Raw genomic sequence first — 10,813 nt, 5'->3', positions numbered from 1 at the left:
TCTTTCTTTTTAATAATTTTCTGTACATTTTCCTTCTGTTCCCCCATCCATCTCTTCCCTTTTCTTTGTTTCTCTGCCCCCTTCCATGATCTTTATCGTTTCTCTATCTTTGTCTGTTTTCTGATTCTCTTCTTTTTCTCCTTTCTTACTTCTTTTGTTTTGTTTTTTCTTTCTCATCTTTTTTTAACCTCTTACATTCTAGTTGACTCCTTTCTCTGTTACTCTTCTTTCCTTCTCCCGCTACTGTCTTCTTCCTTTCTTATCATTTTCTTTATACACTTTACCTTTCTTTCTATTTCTCTGTCTCTTTCTTTGTTTCTCTGTCCCCTTCGCTCTCTATCACTTTTCCTCTGTTTTATGTACCCCCTTCCATTTCTGTTTTTCTTTCTTACTTCCCCTGTTTTCTTTTCCTTTCTTGTTTTCTCGGCCTTGCTATATCTATCCTTCTACTTTACTTTTTCCTTCTTCCGCTAATGTCTGGCCTGTGTTCCTCAACAAAGATATTTTTGCATCATTTGTGAAAAATTGTGTGTTATGAAGGTATGGTTTGTTTACACAGAGATGCATTACAGATGCACTATTTTGCTGTGCAAGAGAGCTTTTGAGTAGCGTTTCGAACTGAGCCGCTTTTTGTTTGTACTTTAATCGAATTACGTAATGCAGAGTATACTTGTAAATGCTGCTTTTGAAATGCAGCTCATGGCGTATGGATGCGAATCAAGGCCATGAGTATCTCACATTGCGCTGGCACAGGGGTGCCCATCCTCCCCAAGACCCATGACGCACTCCCCCTAAAAGGTAGAACATCCCCCAGTTTATACCGAATTAATTACTCAAATTATTTTTGTCAGACAAAATTTGCGGAAAAATATAATACCAGAGGTGCAACCACGAATTTTGTCTGGGGGGGGCACGTACCAGGATAAACATACCAATAATAATAATAATAACATTAATAATGGCTTTATTATTATTATTATTATTACCATTACTACCAGTACTAGTAGTAGTAACAAAGGCGTTATTATCCTCATAAATTACGCAAAGAATGGGGTAGAAGTCTGTGCTAAAGCATTTGTTTGGAACAAACGATATGAAACATTTTTCAAAACCGTCAATTTCACATTAGCTAATAATGGAAAGCAAGCACACAAACTGTATTTTTGAATGGCAGAAAATGAATGATAAATGCATTCCGAAGATACATGTGTAACTTTCACGCAGAACGTATGTTTTACACATATGCAACATGGAGCGACATAAAATAGAAAATACATATTCAACAAGCTAACACTAAACTGTGTACGTTTTGAAAGCTTATTCAATACAAATATACAACACATATTATTTAAAGCCGTACTAAAGGTGATTTTGCGGTAATTTTTCGATAACAGATGGCAGCACCATTTGTCATGACAACCGAGTGCCATGTTGCAAGATCTATGCGCATAAGCAAGATAAGTACATACAGGTTTGTCGATCAGGGTATTTACTGATGAAAGATGACGTCAGGTTCAGGCACGTATCCAGGAATTCCTTTCGGGGGGGGCTCAACACCAATTTTTTTAAGGGGTATAGTAAGAACCTCACAATTGTATGTTTAAGACCAGTGGTGGCAATTGGGTTCAAAAACGGGGGGGGGGGGGGGGTTTGGTGCAAGGAAAGTTTATTTTCTCTTGGTAGACAAGGCTTAACATTAACAGGGCATAATATTGAGGCAAAAAAAATGGGGAGCAACTATCCCTTAAATCGTCGCCACTGTAAGGCTGTCATTTTAATCAGAACGTGAAATCGGAACATTTTGTACCACTCGACTCCTCTGTTTCCATGCATTAACATTGTGTACCGGAACCATCTCAGTATGTGTGTTTGTCCATTTCTTCTCATCAAGCATAAAAACATCTATGGTGTCTTTGAGTGATTTTTACGAAGCTGTTACACATGCAGGGGATGGGCAATCCACTCGACAACGCGAGATTCAAATTGTGGGCTGCCAACTGACGCAGACAGCTCTCGAATATTTCTCTCTCATTCGAGCCTGAACACCACTAACGTGTCTTGTCCTCCAATGTTTGCAGCTCTTATAAAAGCCGAAACCTACCAAATTGTTCAGATTCAGGCCTTAGCATTCACAAGTGTTCAAAAATGACTCTCACCGCTTCCGCTGTCTTGTCATATATCGGCACGAAACAAAGGAAGTCTTCTCGAATACAGCTGGATCACGAAACAATCAATGCACAATGAAACCTTTCGTTCACAAAACATCTAACGTTTCGTCTCCCAGTATGATCAAATGCTTATTCATTTATCTCCAGTGACGTGCCCAAGGGAGGGTTGGTGAGGTAATAACCCCATTTGATCCAGTATTCCTTTTCTTTAAAAAAAGAAGAACGTCAAAGACAGGAAAAAATTGGCAAAATCAGGACTGACCACCAAAAATAGTATGCGTAACCCCTCTCCCATCCGAAAATCCTGGGCACGCCACTCTTTATCTCGGACACATTTTTAAAAATCAACTCACCAGAAGTTTTATCATTCCGTATTGGAGATTGAAGTAAGATGCGTTCTTCCTGCAGTTTTGGATATGATCCTTTGCGGTGCTGTCTGCCTGCCTTCACACCTAACAAGGCCCTAATTTTCCATCCTTGTGACTTCGATTTTGAAGACTTAGGAAGGTTTCAGACCGAAGGAAAAGGCGATACATGTCGATTGGAATGGGCCAATCAACAGCAACGTTTCACACCGTAGCGACACAAAAGGCCTCACAAACCTAATTTCGAATTGTGAAATCCTCAGGCGACACGGTGTGAAATCTCCCGTATTAAGCCACTGTCATTGTCACCTCGAAATAGTAGCTCTTGTTGACCACAGAAGAAAAAAAATCTCTTCAACCGGTGGGAATGCTCCTCAGTTTTATTCTCTCTCCTATATTTTCTGTGCTTGTTCACTATACAGGCAACACCTTACGATTTGATATACACAGGACATGTACTATGTAGACATTTTAACGAAAAATCGGTTGAAATCAAGGATGGCTAGGTGGCTCAGTTGGTAGAGCCCTGATTCGGGTCCTGGTAGAGCCTGCAATTTCCGCCTAAAATGTCTACAAAAATGTCTTTATCATCTTCTTGCTTTCTCTTCTTGACATTCATAAAATTTTCGGCTGTCTCTTTATGGTAGTTAAGTGTTTGAATGTGTTTCGAACCCAGTAGGCTTAAACAAAAGTATTTTTTTATACTATGAAATTCTCGGACTGCATATACGAAATTTAGTTCTGGCAAAACTTAATAATTACTGAAAACTTTGATTTTCAGTTGATCTATGCAGCTTATTTGTGTTTTTATAAACCACTCCAATATCCGGTACTGCTGAAATATTCCCGAGAGAAAGGGGGGGGGGCTTGATCTCTTCGGCCCTCGACCCGAACTAGCATTACACTGAGGTCCCGGAAGTTCTGCACTCATCAATGTCAAGTGATTTTCCGAATCACTATATCTTATAAAGCAACCAGAAGATGCTGACTGATCACTAATCGAAAAATTGAATCCGCGTATTTATATCCTCATTATATTCTAGAACGTTCCTCAGATAAAACGATTCGTTAATATTGCCAGTAGTTGACTCCTTCTCTCATTCAAGAACGTACCCCCTCCCGCCTTCCAGAGATTTGAAATTACAACGAATCGCCCTACGTGTGGCGCTACATTTGTTGTGCAGCTTCCAAATGCTGACAAGTCTCTACATAGTGCTCAAGTGCGCTGCGACAACACCGAAAGCGCAAGAAAAGTTTACGTGCAATATTATGAACAACATGGTTATAGAACATTCTCCGTCTTGCCTCGATAATTGTCTATCTCCTTAAATCATCGTCACATTATTCAAAAAGCCAAAAACCTAATTTTATCTAGTAAAAAATAAAAAATATTCTGGGGGTGGCTCGAGCCAACTCAACCCCACCTTGGATACGTGCTATTAACAATAACAGGGTTATATAACATTCTCCGTCTTGTCTCGATAATTATTTCTCCCAAATTATCATCACATTATTCAAGAAACCAAAATCCTAATTTTATCTAGTGTAAACAGAAAAATTTCCTGAAGGGGGGCTCGAGCCTCCTGATTCCCACCTTGGATGCGTGCTATTAACAATAATAGGGTTATAGAACAGTCTCCGTCTTGTCTCGATAATTATTTCTCTCAGATTTATAAATCACATTATTCAAGACGCCAAAAATCTTAATTTTATCTAGTGTAAATTGAAAAATTTCCTGAGGGGGGCTCGAGCCACCTCATGCCCACCTTCGATACGTGCTATTAACAATAATAGGGGTATAAAATATTCTCCGTCTTGCCTCGATAATTATTTCTCTCCTTAAATTATTTTCACACTATTCAAGAAGCCAAAAACCTAATTTTATCTAACTTAAACTGAAAAATTTCCTGGGGAGAGTGTCGAGCCCCCTGTGCCCAATCTTGGATACGTGCTATTATCAATAACAGGGTTACAGAACATTCTCCGTCTTGCCTCGATAATTATTTCTCTCCTTAAATTATTGTCACATTATTTTATTTCACACCACAAGAAACCAAAAACCTCATTTTATCTAGTGTAAACCTAAAACCTTCGGGGGGGGCTCGAGCCCCCTAAGCCCCCCCTCTGGATACGTGCCTGGTCAGGTTGATTAGTGGAATTTAGACAAAATTCGTAGGTGTGCAGCAATGTTATTGATTTTTATGAGATCAGTTAGATACTCTTATCAGAAAAAAGGAGTGTATCAGCAATGGAAAGTAGTAAAAGTTCAAAATAATCCAAATCTTAACAAAAAATAAAAACAATCGCGTGGTTAGTTCATACACCAAACAGAGCAAGTAAGAATAATACAATTACTTTTGAAGCAACTGCTGCGTTGACTACGAGCAGCCATGATTGAGCCCAGTTCTTGTATGCATACGGGATTCAAGCGGCGGACAGAAGATACTAACACAGCCACTCGTGATTTAAAACAAACGTGCAGTTGGTGCAGATGTAACAAACGCTACGTGGTGGATATTTCCTTGCAAACTACAAATAAAATTGGCTGCAAACATGGCGATTGTGCGCATCCTGACGTCACATGAAACCAACTTATTGAAGATACTTACAGATAATCCATTTTGTACAGAAATCTTTACCATATTTTCATCATAAATTTCCAGCAGGAAGTTCCGTCTTCAATATATCAATATTTCTCATAGTTACTCTCTAGTCATTCTCCAGTCCTTTGCCTTATAAGTGACTAAAGATTGAGTTCTTTGGACTTACTATTTCTGGAGTTATGTTTCATTCTTAAAACAATTTACAGAAAAACAACAATTTTGGAAAAAAATAAAACATAAAGAGTCCTGGGTCTACAATAGAAGTCAGCAAGACGTGTTTGTTTTGATGGTGATCGTTAGTATTACCTCAAAATTTTCTTGGGTAGACATTTCAGGTTTGGATGATTTCCCGCAGAAAAGGAGGCCGGGGAGCACTTGCTCCCCTGAGATATCTGGAAAAACTTCATGTAATTCGAATTGTGAAATTGTAGCATAAAAACATGATCGAGGGGTGCCACGAAAGACTGAAAATTAAGAGGCATCTTATAAAATAATATCTCTAAAAGAAAGTGTAAAGAACAAAAATCTGTTCATTAGCCAAGTGATTGATGTTCATGGAAAGGAAGCAATTCGAGTTCAGTTTGCAGTTCGATAAGCGGACTCAGGTCTGAAGTTCAACACCATGGTATATTAAATTGAATTCCAATTCTTTGATTTGTAAAACAATAGTAATAATAATAAAACGTAAAATGTGAGCTTTTATAACTGAAGGGCAAGATAAGAAATCTTACTCTGCCCCACCCCAAGAGCTCGAAGTGGAAATTCCTATCTGGGGAGGATGCCTCACCCAGTTTGGGGAAAAGTGAGCTGAAGTTTGTATGGAGAACATGCAGTGGGTGGTGGGATGCCGCGAAAATTATCCTAGAAGGGGAAGATTTATGAGTATTTTCTTAATTGTAGGATGTCATCACTTCACGTTCTCCATACTCTGAGCACTACTGCCTCCCTGAGAAAAAAATCCTTTAAGCAGCTTTGGCTGATATCCAGTCCTTGGAAGTAACGAATTAATTACATTAACAAGTGACAAGATTTTCAATTAACACTAGTTACTTTTTGAAATTAGTAACTGTAACTCTGTTAATCCTCCAAATAACTCGTAACTAAATTAAGTGTTAGTTTTTCTTCTTTACTTTTTGCATGGAAAATAATTTTCTTCAGCTGCAAATTCGCAATATTGTCAAGCAAATGCCGAACTGAAAGAAGGATGATTATTAAAATTGTAATAATAATAATAATAATGTTTTTTTATTTTTTTTATTTTAAGTACACTTTATGCAAGGAAAGGCTAATTGGTAACAGTGGCGTGCCCAGGGGGGGGGTTGGTGGGGGTTAAAACCGCCCCCATTGGTTTGGTCATTTAAAAAAATTCAAAGCAAAAATAAATTTTATTTCATAAATGTGTTTGAGTACCAAATTGCCAATATTGTAAAATGTTTACATTTGGCAATGAGAAATGTATTGCTTATTCAATTACTTTTGATAATATTGGAGTTGAGTTACAGCAATGCACAGGCATTCATTCATTCCTTAGTCACTGAAAAGGAAGGAGAATTTCCTTCTCAGTATGGTCAAGAAAAGAGTCGTAACCCTTGGAATGCGAACTGAAGGAATCCCTCCTCCCCTTTCTTTCACCCACGATGACCCTCTTAGGAGAATGACCCTCCCTTTCCTGTTACGACAGTGCTGCTAACTTCCCTTTTCTTTCTTTCCCCTTCTTATACCATTTATGCCAGCAGAGCAAAGTTCTGTGAGATTTGAATCACTACAATTAGTAGGCAAAGTAAGCCAAAATCTTATATCGCACCTGGATGCATATTTATTTCAAAATATCAATAATTATAATAATAATAATAATAATAATAATAATAATTGTTGCAGGCAGTAGCGAAGCATGGTTTTACGAAGGAGGCAAGCGATGTTTGTACAATAGCATGCCGGGAGGAAGGGAGGGATGCGTTATATAGCCCAACTGGCCCACTCAGTTTCATAAACAAAATAAAAACAATTAATATGCCAAAATATTATACGTTTTACTCTTGTGCTCTTTACAAATTAGATATTTTCTTCTCAACCAATTTCCAGCCTTCAGTTTATTGAATTTTCTTGTAACATTTGTGAAAGATCTCACTTGAATTTCTGCGTAAATAATTTAGCAGTTTCCAACACTACTGACACTGGCACTACTGGTTGCTGTCAACACTGGTGACGTAATTTGAGCTGGACCAAGCTGGATGCATGGTTCAGACATTCGACCGCCCGGTATCTTTGTCCCAAGTCCTGGTGTTCACTGGGGTTGTAGCGAGTTGCAGTCTGCAAGGTAGCAAGTCGAAGTGGTCGTGTTGTGTGTTACGTTTCTGCGTGTGTAATAGATTTTTGACGTGGAACTAAAGATGGATAGAGAAAAGAGGAGAAATACATTATTAGATTATTTCCAAAAGAAACAAAAAATGGAAGTTAAAGCTTCACCTTCCACACATAGAGCGCCAGAAAAGGTCGATTTAAGTTCAGAGGAATTCCATCCGAATTGCGAGAGTGAAACGTGCGAACTTTCAGACTCTTGATATTCAACAAGAAGGCATAACAGAAGGTATTGGAAACCTTGTTGCAAAATTATGTCAAGGAACTGTCGAGGTAAGTGACGTTCATTATTTGATAGTAGCAAATATATCCATAGGCGGATTTTGAATTGTTTTTCTGGGAGGGCACAGCATGTGCTGTAAGCATACAATCGTGTGAGTGCAGGGGAGGGGGGTGTCCGCGTGTTTATGTCTGGAAGCCGTGTGTAGGATGTCACCCTATATCACCAATAAACTTTCGCAGGGCGAGAGAACATGAAGATGAACAAGTTTCCTCAATGATTTCAGGGGCCTCACCGATGGTGGTGTAATCAAAGAGGTCCTGGGTTTGATCCCCTGTGAAGGTGCATTGCACAGTGGTACGTATCCCAATTTAAACTTTAAGACCAGTCCCGATTAACGTATCTGAATATAAAATGGACTTTAAAATCATTTACTTTTTGTTTTGTTCACGAACCCTCGAAAAACGATATTACCTATCTTATAGATCCACCAAGGTATTTGAAACCCTGGCGTCGGAGCAGTGGCACTAGTGTTGCTAGTTAAAGCCACGGGGAAGCCTGTGGTTCACGTATTTTCCGAGGTCCCAGAAAGCTTGGTGCTACTATACAGTGTATATGTATGCAACCACATTATAAAATCACGATTGCCATGGACAGTTTTATTATTTTGTAGGAAGGGGGTAAAATTTGTATTACGACACGGGATAGCCTAGGTAGGCATCCTATTAACTGTAAATATTCCTTACAAATCTTCTGAATATTTCTCTTGTACAAACGCAACAAATACAATAAGTAATATGTGTGTGCAGTAATGAATTAATTTTCTGAAAGCATCTTTTCTGGCATCAGTGGTCGAAGTAGGGGATGCTGCCTCCAGTTAAGAAAGTTTCACAAAGCATTAACGCGTCTGACTACCATGCTAAAGGTCCCGGGTTCGATCCCCGGCCGGTTCAAATCCGGGAACTTTTCTAACGGTGGAAGCGGCCCCGGCGCCTACCCAGCGTCGAATAACATGGGTAGCTGGGGGAAACCCTGGGGGGTAAAGGCGGTCAGGGGCGTGATGCTGATCACATCACCCCCACTCACGACCGGATCAAGAAAGTGTGGGGCGTTACCCCCACACCCCCTATACGCCTTCATGGCGTTGTGCTATGCACAGGGGAACACTTTACCTTTTTTTTTACCTTTTATACCCCCAATTAGAATAATTTGAATATTGAGCATCCTCCACATACTGTATTGTTTCCATGTTGATCCATACAAGGATGTACCCCCTTGTATCTCCAAAATCGATCAAATATCCCCTCCCTTTTCGGCTACGAATTTCCATTTCGAGCACTGTCTGGCAAGATTTTGTCGGGCTCAGTGACAGATCCTGTGGTGCGGTACTGGGCTTCGGAATAGAAGGGGGGAGTGGCCCCTTCAACAGTTGGTTTCTCAGTTCCATAACGTTAACAACATACAAAATTCCTCTCCATAGACCTAATATGAAAATTAATATGACACATTAATGACACTGTCATTACTGAAGGGGTTCGTATTTGTTTGTCGACTGTCAAACAAATGTTTTCACCAATAATATAATAATACAATGCCAAAAATGTACACAATATTTAGCAAAATCATCTCCACAACAAGTACAATGTTGATTGAATTGATGTTTTAAATCCACTTTATGCACAGTAAGGCTAATCTGGACTGGACCTAAAGTTTAAAGTGAGATCCGAACCACTATGATTCTCCTCCGGGTATTGAACCCAGGACACCTTGATTACAAGGCGACAACGCTCACACTGAAATGAAGCTGCGGTATCGTCATCTTGCAGCAATGCAAAGACGTCCAGTAAATGCTCTTGAAGCAATTGATATGTGCAGTGAAGTAATATTTCCCTGGGTAAACACACGTTTGCGCATATTATGTACAATCCCGGTAACAACAACATCAAATGAGAAATCATTCTCAACTTTGAGGCGGTTGAAGACCTACGTATCTTCGAAATACCATTTGCGAAGAAAGATTAAATGGGTTAGCTGCTCTGAACATTCACCGGAATATAAAAGTTACTTGTGACGACATATTGTCAGAACTCGCACAGAAACCTCGATGCCTAAATTTCAGAATTTAAAATGTTGAACTGTGGTACCTTATTTATTACTGTCTTTATATTTGAGCAATTAAATATAAAATATTAATAATTTGGAAATATTCAAGCAGGTGCTTTTATATGATGCAATAAAAACATGAAGCATCCATAGCAAATACATTGATTGCGTTCATTGGGGTAAAATCCAAGTATATTAATTATCTAATTTATTACAAGAAATTTGACCTGTGAACTGGAAAATGTGTTGGATTCATAACCCCCCCCCCTTACGAAAATCCTGGGCACACGCCTGATTGGTAACTATATCTACAATTTAATGTTGTTATATGTCCATCACCAAAAACCAAGAACTGCATGTGTCCTTACCTTATTTATATTAGTGCACCTACGACATGAGTACATATACATGCAATCTCCAACAATTATCTTGGGAATACACAACTTCTTGGTTGATCAGCATTCCTACAAAAATATATTTTTCCAAACAAAAATAAAAGCCTCATCTTCATTTTTAAGTAACAGAGAATTAGTTAAAATTTATTACCCATATATTTTTATGTACAAACATATATTAACTAAATTATAATTTTATGACACCTAAGATGGTCATCGGTGAAAAGTGTTATCGTTGTTGTGAAACATATTTAACTAATTTTCTCAAATACAATACAATAGTTTTAGTTTAAAAAGTCAAAAGTACGTAGCTACAACAAATTCTGCTTACCGAGACTACTAAAATTAGATACTTAGGATATCATCAGAATTTACGCAAATATTTTGTTTCAATGTATCTTGGTACTCTTTCTCCTCGTAACCTGTAAATCATTATCTGGTTCTCTGAGAGGTATGCTTCTGAATGTCCTAGCCCCTAGGTTTTGGTTAAAAATACCCTTAAAATTGCAACTAACAAATATCTCAATGATTATTTGCCATTCATCAGTACACAAGACAAACAAATCGCACCACAGGAACTGTTTTTTCTTTAAGTTGCTCT

The sequence above is a fragment of the Lepisma saccharinum genome, chromosome 12 (genome assembly GCF_977018435.1).
Source record: "Lepisma saccharinum chromosome 12, izLepSacc3.1, whole genome shotgun sequence".
NCBI classification, from domain to species: Eukaryota; Metazoa; Arthropoda; class Insecta; order Zygentoma; family Lepismatidae; genus Lepisma; species Lepisma saccharinum.
This window is presented reverse-complemented; position numbering follows the sequence as displayed.